Source organism: Ptychodera flava, chromosome 4, assembly GCF_041260155.1.
Source record: "Ptychodera flava strain L36383 chromosome 4, AS_Pfla_20210202, whole genome shotgun sequence".
NCBI lineage: Eukaryota > Metazoa > Hemichordata > Enteropneusta > Ptychoderidae > Ptychodera > Ptychodera flava.
The window spans coordinates 30,179,621-30,194,466 of NC_091931.1; positions in this window are offsets into that span (position 1 = coordinate 30,179,621).

Consider the following 14,846-nt stretch of genomic DNA (forward strand, 5'->3'; position numbering starts at 1 on the left):
TTTAATTTATGTGGGATAGCAGAAATCTTTTAGAGTGCCTGCAGCACGAAATTAGCTCATTTCTTTTGTTGAGCGTTGCCATGGTTGGTCTACATATGATAAAAAACTTTTCCCACAAACACAAGTTGCACTTCTTGTTGGTATTGGAGTATGGCTTAGCTTGTTTTACCTTTCTCCATTTGATTTCATACTCAATGTTCTGGTCTTTTAAGTTCCAAATATATTTACTTAACTCAGTTGCATTTTTATAGCGTTGGTTTTTGAACGAGCAAATATGGTTTCTATATCTAAATTTAAATGTTGTATCACATAGCCCGATGTAAGTTTGTTTTGTGTCCGATGTAATGACTTCCGCTTGGTATACCATGTGTTCATCATTGCAACTACCATTCATCGGGCATTTATTATTGCAGTTGCAGTTTGTCTTATTCTCTTCACTGGGGTTTAAGTTGTTTAATTTAGCCTTGTTGTTGTTTGTTATTATTGTACCAATATTACTCATGCAACTATAACTAATTTTTAGTGTATTTCTCGAAAATATTTTGTGCAAAGGATTTGATTTGGTGAAATGCTTATCGATCAGACTAAGGAAGCATTTTCCTATATTAGTATCCACGCTTTTGCTGTAAGGGGGGTTGTACCACGTAATGTTTCTTTGTCTATTTCTTTTCCTTTTAGGTGGTTCTTCTTTGTATGTAAGATTGTAATGGTATCCACTCTTATTCAAGGCATCCTGGTATGCAGATTTGGTGTTGTCGAAAGATTCTTTGTCTGATGATATTTTAGACAGTCTCCTGTTGATCGATTCAGGGATATTTTTCAGGATGGATGGTGGATGATTAGATTTGCGGTGTACATACAATGGCACATTACCCGGTTTCATGTATGGCGTGTGCTTACCACTCTTCAGGTCTAGCGTCACATCCAGGAAATTGACAATGGTTTGGTTAGCCTCAACTGTGATCTTTAAACCGTTGTTGCGGAAGATTTCGCAGATTCCTTTCTTGATGTTTTCAATTTCTTGCGGTTTTCCCTTGAAAGCTGCTAACCCGTCGTCCCTATAAAGCCCGACATTTTGGCCGTACTTTTCAGTGAGTAGAGACAATATATAGCAACCGACCAATTCACATATTTCCGCTCCGTCGAATGAACCCATGGTCACGTCGAATTGGTCAGATGACGATTTCTTCTCCCATGGTATGTTGGTTTCGAATAACAATGAGCGCCTGGCCTGCATGATGATGTCACGTTCGTCACTACTTATTTGGCGGTATTTGCTGGCAAAATTTAGGGCTTTGGTCAGTAACTCTTCATTGATCGATGGGTAAAATTCGCATATATCAAAGCTTATCAAGGAAAGCGTCTCTTTATGCTCTAGATTGTTGAACCATTTAAGGACGTCTGATGTGTTCTTCCAGTGGTTGATGTTCGTGGCATTGATGATTGGCTTATTAATTTTATCGAGGAAATATCTAAAATATCATCAGACAAAGAATCTTTCGACAACACCAAATCTGCATACCAGGATGCCTTGAATAAGAGTGGATACCATTACAATCTTACATACAAAGAAGAACCACCTAAAAGGAAAAGAAATAGACAAAGAAACATTACGTGGTACAACCCCCCTTACAGCAAAAGCGTGGATACTAATATAGGAAAATGCTTCCTTAGTCTGATCGATAAGCATTTCACCAAATCAAATCCTTTGCACAAAATATTTTCGAGAAATACACTAAAAATTAGTTATAGTTGCATGAGTAATATTGGTACAATAATAACAAACAACAACAAGGCTAAATTAAACAACTTAAACCCCAGTGAAGAGAATAAGACAAACTGCAACTGCAATAATAAATGCCCGATGAATGGTAGTTGCAATGATGAACACATAGTATACCAAGCGGAAGTCATTACATCGGACACAAAACAAACTTACATCGGACTATGTGATACAACATTTAAATTTAGATATAGAAACCATATTTGCTCGTTCAAAAACCAACGCTATAAAAATGCAACTGAGTTAAGTAAATATATTTGGAACTTAAAAGACCAGAACATTGAGTATGAAATCAAATGGAGAAAGGTAAAACAAGCTAAGCCATACTCCAATACCAACAAGAAGTGCAACTTGTGTTTGTGGGAAAAGTTTTTTATCATATGTAGACCAACCATGGCAACGCTCAACAAAAGAAATGAGCTAATTTCGTGCTGCAGGCACTCTAAAAGATTTCTGCTATCCCACATAAATTAAACACGTATACGCGCGCGTAAATACGCGCATCACGATATGTTCCATTCAGAATGCCTTTGTTCTATTTTTTCATTACTCTAGAATGTATTGGTTTGTATTTGGCAGTTGCCTGATGACTGCATCACAAGATGCACGAAACTCTGAGTAGCGAATAAATGTTTTAATCTATAATCCAGCTCCGGCCTTTCATCTATCCATATATATATATATATATATATATATATATATATATATATATATATATATATATATATATATATATATATATATATATAGGCAGGCATATACTCGTGTATGAGCATACTTCTGTTTAACATATATGTAAAGGGTTGTTTATGGTATTTTAGTAGTTATTTTACGATATTTTATCGAACATTTCTTCATATTGCATGGGCACCAAAATGTCACATTAAAATGGGAAAGAAGTAAGTCGCTGCTACTAAGGTCGTTGAAAAGATTTTCAAAGTGTGTATTTTGTTCATGAAGCTATAGCCAATTTTTGACTTTGTAAAGAATATATAAATTTAGTATCATTCCAATGAAAATGATGGTATTGATAATCGTGCCATTGTTCACTAAGAATTGTATTATGATCACGTTAACTCTTGGCCCGTGAAAGGGTCTACTGCTCGAGGTGCAATGTGGTAAACATTCAACGACCCCAAACCGATCATTAGTAAAGGGATTAAATCATTCAGCTTCACCTTGTAATTGAGTTTGTATGTCACAGTTACGTTTCACTTCAATTATAATCAGAGTTTTTATATCGAACGAAAGCTGTATAACAACTTTTATAAAGCTCCATATACATTAGTGAAATTTCTGATTTTGGTATTTGGAACCAGTATTTTTATCTGTACATGTAACAGTATTTTTGAGATAGCATAATGCTTTAATACGTTATCACCATCAATCAGTACACGTTGTAACCCTGTAATAATGTGGTTTTGCTTGCCATTGTCAGAAATGTTTCAACTTTGCTTATTGAACGTGTAGATGCAGAAAATATGACACATTTATTTTTCCTTTTATTTTTCCTTTCAAGTCATCACAGATAGAAAGCAACACTATGTTGGAGATTATAGATTAATTTGTAGTACATTTAAAATGCTTTATACTTTTCAGCGTTAAGGCTTTACAATGGCATTGTTTTCATTATAAAATTTACATATTTTAAATAGTATTACCCATTATTTTAATTTTTGTGTAATTTTAGACAAGAAGGTTGTTTAAGGTTCCAAGCCAAGAAATTGACATTTTTAATCTAATAATTCTCTGATGGTTAATAAGCTCAGAACTCGTAAATTTACATTTTCTGAAAGCCCAGATATAGAGGAACATTTTGGTAAGCACAGTGTCACCATTGTTTACATAGCTATCACATGACAGGTCAGGGCTCGAAATTAACTTTTTCCCCTGGTAGTCCCATGGGGCTACCATTTTCTAAAGTTGGTAGCCCAGTGACAAGGTCTGGTAGCCCATGCATAAATGAAGAGGTTTTTTTTGTAAAGGATATTTTTCTTTATATCTAGACAATGAAAGATTCATTTTGCATGATTCTATCCAGGAAGTGAATTTTCTAGTCATTTGACATCAATACCTGCAGATCATAGCCCCTTAGGAGAACGGTATAGCAAGTGTAGTGGACAACGGTGACGCCTCAAAGTTTGACGACCTATTCACACATACACAGGGCTTATATGCAAATTTTGATGTTCGCCGTGACATCGACTTTTCACTCAGCACATGTAAACATAACATGGCTGAAAATAAGTTGGCTATGAATTCCAGGATGGCAACTTGGTACAGTCATGTTCCTAATACTTTCATGGCAATTTTGGCTATATTTCTCGACCATAGAACATTATCATGCGATGATCTCGTACACTTCGGAAAGCGTAATTTGTGGATGGCCCGACAGCTTTTTCTTTGCAGTTTGAATAATTTTGTGTTTAATTGTGATTGATACATTGTGATTAAATAACTATGAAAATAAATTTCCATTGGCCATCATTTCCCGAGCCTGTCATCCAAGTACATCAGTTAACATAATGACGTTTTATTGAAAGTTTGTCGCAACAAATTCGACTGCACTGTCACCTTTTAATTTTCATAACTGGGTTGACTGTATTAGCGTTGGTCATCTCACAGCGACCAAAATCATGTCGCTCACCAAGTAATTTCATGCCCCAGGCTTTGGTAGTCCGTGTGGGCTACCATTTCATGGGTTTTGGTAGCCCCAGGGAAAAGTTGGTAGTCTGTGGACGCGGGACTACCGCTAATTTCGAGCCCTGCAGGTAATTTGCATAACCTTTCAAAAATCGGTTTTCCTTATGTTTTGTTCTTCAAAATATCTGACTCAAACTTTCTGGAATGCAAGCTGTCAGAACGCTCTTCCAAAGTGTCTCAGGCATCTTATATCTTGCTTAGTTTTTTGGAGCACAATTTTAAAGAAATCAACCAGGATTAAATTCACCGCTCTGGAAGTTTTTCTAGCATTAACATTGCAGTAGAAGGTTTAAAAAAATTCTGAGACACACTTTGAAAGATCCTCAGGACAGCTTGCACTCACACAAATTTCAGCCACATATCTCAAAGCATTGAAACAAAACATAGGGAAAACCGATTTTTGAAAGGTTATGCAAATTACCCGTCACATGATAGTTATATAAACAATGGTGACACTATGGTAACCAAAATTTTGCCTATATCTAGGCTTTCAGAAAATGTACAATTTACGGGGGTTCTGAGCTAATTAATCAATAGAGAATTGTTAGCTTGAAAAGGTCAATTTCTTGTCTTGGAACCTTAACAGAATTTGCGAAGTTCCATATACTAACATCAATGTCTTTGATCCAATGTTCGATTGTAAACAGAACAGTCTCGAAAGAGTTCAAATTCTGTATTGTTTTAAACAGAATATTCCAAACTTTATGATAAATAAACAGGCGTTTGACGTTACTTGTGAATTACTGGATCAGTCGCAATGTCTATATCGATTATTGAAGATTAATGTCTGTGATTGATTGATTGATTGATTGATTGATTGATTATGTTATGCAATATGGTACAGTCTAACATGAATTACTGTACGCCTTTGAAACGAATGGATGAGAAGACTTGTCATCTCAAAGTATATAGAATGCACCTCGGGGCACTTCTTCATGTACTCTACTTGGGAGCATATTGTCTCCTCAGAGGCTTGTCATTTCCTTGGTCAAAGGTCAAGCAAAACCAAAGGGAAAACCAACTTTGAGACATCTTCAACATTTACAGATGTTTTACGTGTAAACATGCTATTCTACCGTATTGTAAGGCTGCGTTCACAAATACCGATTTGGGGGTTGGGGGGGGGGGCTGGAGGAATCTCGATTGAAATCTATTTTTTTTCAGATCCCCCCCTAAGTACCCTAAAAAATTTTCAAATGACCCCCCTCTATATGGTCAAAATTTTTCAAGTCCCCTCCCCTAACTATCACAGGCCTGCATATTTGTAAAGGATGTGAGCGCAGAAAAAATAAACATGTATTGCGCCATACTGCTAACAGGTGTTCAACACTACCTGTATTAGCACTTTGTATAGTCATATTCCATAGGCAAGTTCTTTAAATGCATCAGTGAATTTTTTAGATTTATTGGTCTAAAAGCCAACTTGCTCCTGTTGAAGAGCACACAAAATGCAATCATGAGAGAGTAGGAAAATTGTGAATTCTGGCTAATTGCACAGTGACCTACCAAAAATTGTTTCAAAACTACAAGACCTATATGAATTAGATGCTACTCAAAATTGACAATACCGGAAGGTTAAAATATTCCATCAAATAAATGTTTTAATCTCTGAAATTTGGGTGTGATAATTGCAAATTCGGTTAAAAAATAAATAATTCCATTTGGTCACATATTTTTTCTTTTAGTCTTTACTATTCAAAGTTTTACTTCTGTATCACTTTATAATAAGAGTGTGAAAATTTAGAAAATCAAGGAAGGTGACCCCATCTTTTTTCTTTAATGTTTGATTATTCTCATATGCCAGAATTCAAACATTTCTATGTTTTCTTCCATGTGTTGCTCTCTGGCCTGATCTTGTGTACAAGTGAGTTTCACTGTCATGAGTGTCATTGACCAAAACTCTTCTTCAACTACCATGTACATCAGAGTCAGAGCTGTCTCTGTCACTGTTCAGGTATGCAGTGACAGTGACACTGCAGTGGCAGGGTAGTATCTGATAGTGACACTACCTGTAGGCAGTAGCTGTATTAACTTTGATAATTTTAGCAATATTTTTGTTCAGTTTTACAACTGCGTTCTTGTTCTACTCCCTACAGCATGCTGAATTGTCCAGTATTCAGCTTGCTATCACAGCCTATGTATGTGTACCATGCATTTGTATCACTGACAACTGACTGTCAGTCTGGACTCCAATTAAATTATCACCAAATACATATTTATATTTATATATACAGGCTTTGTCGACAAACTAAATATTGTGTGTTTGAGCATGCTGTAGGGAGATAGCAAGAAACTGTAGTTGTTATATTGCATAGAAATATTGCAGAAATCATTAACAGTTGCAGCTTCTGCCCTGTTACGAGGCTCAAGTTTGTTTTTTACGACAAATCACACGTTTAGATTTTTTCAAGATAAAAGTCATGAAATGTGACAAAATGGTTCTAGATTTTGTTAAATTATTACTAACATTACAACATTTTGATGACATAAAATGGTATTCATTTTTCATTGAATTACCTACAAAAACTTGGAATTGGAAAATGTAAAACTCAAAAGGGACCCAAAAATTTTCAAGTCCCCCCTACAGGTAGAGCAAAATTTTCAAGTCCCCCCCCCTCCACTACCCCCAAAATTTTCGAATCCCCCCCTGAATTCCTCCAGTCCCCCCCTAACCGTTTTTTTTGAACGCAGCCTAAACTAACCAAAAATGAAGATCTGTGACTATATCCGTGTGTAGCGCCAGCAATCAGGAACACGTCTTGGTAGTGTAGAGTTGACCTATGTCTTTATTCCATCAGTCACCGTGACCAAGTCTGCACGCTTCGGCTGACGGTTGTGACTTGAAACTCGGTAACAGCAATGGAATGAGAATAATGAATAACGAACAGTGAAAATATCCAGCTATTTCTACGATATGCAGTTTTACTGATAGGGAAACCGTAAACATAACAATGGCGCGACCTTAAATGAGCGGCATCACTTTACACTTGTCCCTGTGAGGTATGTCACAATCCTGCCCTTTCCGACCCACGCCGTGAATAAATTAAAACGATATTTAAGAGCTCAATATGATAAAAGGTTGCGATAAAATAAGAACATGGAGGTAGTGCAAGACTTATTCCACGATGTAAGAATTCGTGAACAGATGGACTCTGTGAATGAGCTTCCACACAATGGCCGCATCGCAGCTGTACACTTCCTGCTAAATTGCTGGTGAATTGCTTGACGAATGATCGAGAAACGAAGCAAAAATTTTCCCTAAGCCTTACTCAGGGGAGAATTCAATTCCTGCATAAAGATTATCTTTAGACGCGGTAACTTAGTATTCGAGTAGGAACTAAGGAAGCGGTCCATCAGCGCCCTCAAAGTGAAGCTTATGAGTAACATCCAAGGCGACGCACTCTCTATATATCTACAATAGCAAAAGTTCTGTCAGGAAATTAACAGTGTCATGGAGAAACACAGCTATAACAACTTATTCTGACTCCTTTCTCCAGCACAGCGCAGCCGGCGGCAGAAAAGGACAGGAGCACAGATCAGAGAGGTGCGTCTCACTTGTGATACTCGTCCCCTGTTTGATACACACTCTCATCAAAGTGTGTTTGCTTTCCGGAAATGAGTTGTCTAAATGTAGCCACATGACATTAGACAATTCTAATAAGGGCCATGAAAGCATTGGTCTGTTGTAGTTTTTTGAAAAGTCGACGAATAAAAATATCCCATCGGTTGCTGGTGGTGATGACGATGATGATGATGATGATGATGATGATGATGATGATATTGTTGTTGTCGTCGTTGTTGTTGAAGATGGTGATAGTAAGTGAAGACAATGATAAAAGATGAAGCAGAAGAATCATAAGAGAAGTTGTTTAAAAGTTTACTTATCCGTTTCTTGTGAACCGTATACTTTAAAACAATCTTCAGGAAACGTTTTCTTTGCAATTCTAATCGGAGAATAAATCTGCCAGAAATATATTTTAATGGACGACAGGCTTTTTATACTACATATACTATGTCTGTTGTTTCTAGCTTTTGAATCTTGTATTTGTGTTTCTTTGGAATGCAAAATGCATCGATGATTATATCACTGAAATTTAGCATTTAGATGTATTGCATCAGTTTCTGATTTCAAATCTGGATCCATGACGTTAAATATACTGTCACTGCATTCACCAGTCTTTTTGACGAGCTTTGTATCAAAACTATTTAACTTCTTTATATAACTGAATTAAATATCCTAGAGATAAGATATATATATATATATATATATATATATATATATATATATATATATATATATATATATATATATATAAGTGAACTAAAGAGAGGATTATAAAAATTACAAGAATTTTACACCAATTTATCTTCTTCGAAAAACGTCTTTTGATAAAGTCCAATATAGCGGCCGACGCTAAATGATTTTTAACCATTGGTAGGCTTCATGATGAGCTAAGTTGTTAAAGATAGATATACTTTTAATGTAATAAGTTAAAGGTGCCAATTCTCTTCAAATTTTTATTTCAGAATCTTCAAAGTGATGGCTATCAATAAAGTGTACCGGTACATTGCCACAACATTTGCAGCTGAAGAGTTGATTTGTTTACATTGCCGAGGAATTTGAAGCTGATATGTTCAATGCACTACAGGTTTTGTTCACTAGTGTACATTGCGACGACATTTGTTGCTGAAGCATGCAATAGTGTACAATGCCACGACATATGTAGCTACTGCGTTTGTTGACTAGTGTACACTGCCACGACATTTGTACCTGAAGTGTCCTATGAATGTTGTTGAGTAATTTACAATCCCATGACATATGTAGTTGTAATATATCTGTTCAGTGAAGCAGAGCTCTTGGTGACTCGTGTTATTGCCACGACGTTTGTAGCTTAGGTGCGTGCATTCAGTGAAGTAGAGCTTTTTGACTAGTGTACACTGTCATGACATTTGTTGCAGCAGTGTTCAATGAAGTACAGCTGTACAATCCCACGACATGTGTAGCTGAAGTGTTCAATGAAGTGCAACTGTGTTGAGTAATGTACAATCCCACAACATATGTAGCTTTAGTGTATATGTGTTCAGAAGCAGAGCTCCAGGTGATTGTGTAATTGCCACTACGTTTGTAGCTTAGGTGTATGTGTTCAATGAAGTACAGTTCTTGTTGACTAATGTACATTGCAACGACATATTTAGCTGCAGTTTTCATTGAAGTACAGCTCTCGTTGACTAACTTTCATTGTCACAACATTTGTAGCTGTAGTGATTGCTGAAGTACAGCTTTTGCTGAGTAGTGTACACTGCCACGACATTTTTAGCTAGTGTTTGACGGAGTAAAGCTGTTGTTGACTAGTGTAGATTTCCACGGCTTTTGAAGCTGAAGTGTTCAATGAAGTACAGCTCTTGCCGACTTTTACAATAAATTTTCTACTTTACAAGAAAAATCTGATTGTGTGTTTTAAGTTTTCCGGAACTGACAAAAATAAATTAGAATCTGTTAGACCCTAAAATCTTAAATCACAACAATTTACTAAAACTAGAGGACTAGTTTAGCCGTTCAGACAGCAGCGATGTTTAACTTTTCGTTGGAGCCCAACAACTGACAAGAGGCACTTATTCAAGAATTAAACCCTCTTTTTGATATTCTGGTTAATCATGTTTATTCAGACCCTCAGTAAACCTAGGCACGGCAGTATGTTGCGCCATACGCAGTCTATCATCTCTCATTGCGGGTGAATCATGCAATATGGCGGTGACAGGAAACACGTACGTATTTGTTATTGTCCAATGCTTTTCATCTTATGCGATCGAAAGTCAAGATTCCAAGAGGTTAAACGAGCTTGTCAGGAGCCTACCAAGAAATTGCAGGTTGGAATAGTCAAATGTCTGAAACAATGAAGAACAAAACTGAATTTGGAGTCTCAATACTTTTACAAAAAATGAACTTTAGGATGACTTAATAATATGTGGTATTTTGTGTTCTTCAAAAGCAAGGTATTTTGTTTTGACTGTTTGACTGCTTTTTGTATTACATTCAAATTACTGTCAGAAATGGCAGACAACCGAAGACATAGGGCATCTTGTTTGATTGATCTTATGTTAGAATAAGACGTATTGAATAAAATATTGTTTATCTCAGTACCATTGACCCTCAGACTGAAAAACATGCCTTTTTCTCAAATAAAATGTGTTAATGTATACAACACAGGCACGTAGTTTCCCCTCGTTTAAAACTATCATATATTCTCTAATCTGGCTTTGATCGTACAATCGTGGATGGAGGCAACTTTTGCAGGGCCAGGGAGACTTTTGTGGGTTTTTTTAAACGGAAGTCACATTTCGGTATTTATTTATTGATAATTTTGGACCCTTTGCCGACAAGGCAGTCATGTTATCATGTGCGACAACAATTTCCCCGCTGAGCATGAAACTTTCGTAACAAATACAGGCTTAGGTATTCTTGAACTTGACGGCGTACAGTACCGATGAACAATGATGTTGAAACGTTGAACGATAATGCGCATGGAAATGAGGTCAAAGTCACCAGTTTCTGGTGATACTGCGTCTTGAACGTTGTGAAAATAAAAAAGTACTTCCCATGATTGGCTTGTTCATTTCTTGCCGTTACGGGTATCATAATATATTATGTTCGAGCAACATGGGTAGAATTGGCTACCTTCATAGGTTTTCACTCAATGATGTGTTTATTCAAACGAATTCTAACGAATTCCATACAAAGTTATGCGACACTTCTTATATGGAGTATAATTCCTACTAATGTTGACATTCTGTTTTTGTCTTGGCAGCATACATCTCGATTTCGGTTTGGATCACAGACAAGACATATCATTCCATTTAAAGTATTGTGTCCACAGTTCCTAAGAAACAAAAACTAACAAAAGAACAGCAGTGAACAGATGATATCACTACGCCAAACTTGTCATGCAATAATCTACACAGTTTGTCCATGCTCTCCGTGTCGACGAAATGCCCAGATCTCAGAGCAACCTCTTCTTCAGACTTTCCTGTTTTCCTGATGGTTTGTGCGATCACATGACACTATCACACTTTCTTTTCTTTAACCAAACCATTCGTGAGTATAGTAAGAACTTACTACACTGGCTAAATGACGCGAGAAGACAGATTTGTGTTCGCAGAGTAACCCTTTGAACTCTGTGTCATCGGGGTAAAGTCTGAAACAAACCTTTGACGTTACGAGCGAACTGAACATTGTTGAGAGTTATTTTTGAAATTCGCAGAAACCAGGCACATTTGCGCCATTCAGTACATTAATTAATGAAATATACCGAGTGAGTGATGTTGACTCATATCAGAATATCAGAATATCAGAAAGCTTTGAAAATAGAAATATTGATCAAGTACCAAAAACAAATGGTTTTCAGGGAGTGTAAGGAACGAGAGCCTAAATATTCTGATGTGAGTGTTTTCTTTTGTGTGAACAAACAAACCGACAGAAAGTACATACTGTCTGTCGTTTAGGGCGCTGTGACTTGAAGAGAAGAAACTTGCTCACTGCAACAGTACACCTCGAAGTTCAAGTTTCGAAGTGGTGGCATAAAGGTGTTTATCATCCTCTCTTCCTAACACCATAGTGAATAGATGTGAGCTGAATATGTTTGATGGAACCATTGTTGTTTATTGTATCTTGTGTCATCCTGGCCTGGATCTTTCGAATCTCGGCATCACATTTACATTTACAAAATACACCAGTGCAGTCACCCTTGACTGTTACCCGTTGGCTCAGCGCCAGGATCAACCAATCAACCAAAAAGAGGCCCGCTTTCCTTCGACCTTTCAGCTTCCAACCAATCCGGCTACCGTTGCGGTCAAGGGGTTTTATCAGAGACGTACCCCAACCGGCACAGCTTCAAAGTTTCATTGGAGTCTACTTGAAGTGGTGGCTCAGAACACATTGACGATGAAGTCATTTAGTGATTTGAATGGATTCTAGTGTCTATGTATTAACTCTGCATCAAAACTTGTAATTTCGTCGAAAATCACGACCGAATATCCGAGTCAGGTATAAAATGTTACCCACCCAGATAACTCGGTCCTCCTTCATACCAGATGTACCTCGCATCGCATCTCGGAAAAAACACAAATCCGGCAATTATTCCCATCTATCCATCGGACAGGCAACTGAATATTTCACTTGCCGGAGCAGGCGGTAACGTTATGCTGCAGTCAATGTCAACCCCCACCTCGGGGCATGGTAGGGGATTTGGAAATTAGTCTTATGAAATTTGTCAAATGCCCCAGCCCCTTGGGCAAGACAATGTGTAAAATTCCTACCTAAAACAAGTAAATCCTCCACATTTCCCCCATCCCAATGGTTTGGGCATTCATAAATTCTGCTTTGTCCGTGGAAATGGCAAGGGGGTCAATATGAGGCAATTGGTCACCCCCTCGGGCATAATTTCATGGCAAAAACAGTCTAATTCCCCACATTTGTCCCGTATCGCCCGAGGTGGAGTCCCTCGGAGATTATATTGACTGCTGCATTGTTTAATACTCTCCATTCAATTAATTATCTGACCGAGTTTAGGGATCCTTGTTGTTTTCCACATAAGACAGGGGGCTCCTATTCAAAAATATCCATTTTTAGCTCACGTGTGTAAACACGTGGGCTAATGTCATAGCGATGTCTGTCTGTCTGTCCGTGTGTCTGTCTGTCTGTCTGTCTGTCTGTCTGTCTGTCTGTCTGTCTGTCTGTCTGTTTACACGATAACTCAAAAACGCCTGAACGGATTTAAGTCAGATTTGGTACACAGGTACCATATGCTACTTGCAAGAATGATTAGATTTTGGTTAGTGTGGCTTGCATATTAATGAAGTTATGCAATATCATTTTTTCCGTACAATGGTTTCCCGATGGAGACGGTAATGACAGTGTAGACATATATTTATTATTATTATTTTATTATAAAAACTTCTTTAAAGCGCACTACACATACGTCTCAGCGCGCTGTACATGACTAAGAAAACAAAATACATGACTAAAATGAGAGCAAAGGTAGTTTTTAAAATAAAAAGTCACAAATAACGCAAAGAAATTTGGAAAGGAAGTAAAAACAGCGTAAAATGAGCAAATGGCTAAAAATCACAGTTGATAAAACTCAGTAAAAAGGTAAGTCTTCAAAGCGCGTTTAAAACATTCAACATTTTTTGCAGAGCGAATCTCTGATGGCAATGAATTCCAAAGGAAAGGAGCATGAACAGAAAGGCCCTATGGCCATAGGACTTATTATACTTCCCTTTAGGCGGGACTAAACGTATTTTTTCCATGGACCGGAGATTTCTTGCCGGAACATACAACTCAATTAAGTCGCTCAAGTACATGGGTGCAATACCATTAATAATTTTATAAGTAATTAACAGAACCTTGAATCTTATTCGAGCTTCGATTGGAAGCCAATGCAGGTCGATCAACACGGGTGTAATATGGTCAAATTTGCGTGATTGAGTGACGAGACGTGCAGCAGCATTTTGAACTGACTGCAATCGTGAAAGCTGTTCTTTTGATACTCCGTACAAGAGACTATTGCAGTAGTCCAATTGGGATGTGACGAAGGCATGGATCAATGTCTCGGTGGTACTTCTATCAAGTAATTTGCGGATCTTGCTGATACGGTATAAAGAATAATACCCGTTCCTGCATATTTGGTTGATTTGGTCCGACATGAAGCTGTCACTGTCCAGCCTAACACCAAGATTCCGCAGAGAGGTGGAGGGTGTGATGTCAAAGTCGCCAATCCTGAGATTGGCCATCACCGACACGTCCGACTTGAGCCTTGATGAGAAATGGATAACCTCTGTCTTGTCGTCATTTAATATCAGCATGTTTGATTTCATCCAGATCCGAATGTTGCCAATGCAATGTTCGAGACAAGAGCGCACATCAGCCGGCGTGTTGCAAATGGCATAAACTTGACTGTCATCCGCGTACATCATGCATTCAAGGCCGTGTTCGGCGATGATGTCCTCTAAAGGTGCTATGTAGAGCGTAAAAAGAAGTGGTCATATATCAAGAAATACTAAACAAAATTTCATGAAACTTTTCACAGGTGACAGTCTCAGAACATTATGATGATACTGTGAGTGTCATGTCAATTATCTTCTCATTTGCACATTTAATGAACTTTTGTTATTAGTGAGATAACTCTGAAAGTCCTGCACTAAACTTGATGATACTTGCAACAAATATTGATCTGATATATATCTAATTATACTAAGAAGCATCGGGTAGTGTGAAGCTAATAAATAGCTCATTCGCATATTTTATGAAGTTTTGTAATTAGTCATATAACTCAGATATAACTTTCACCAAATGTCACGAAAT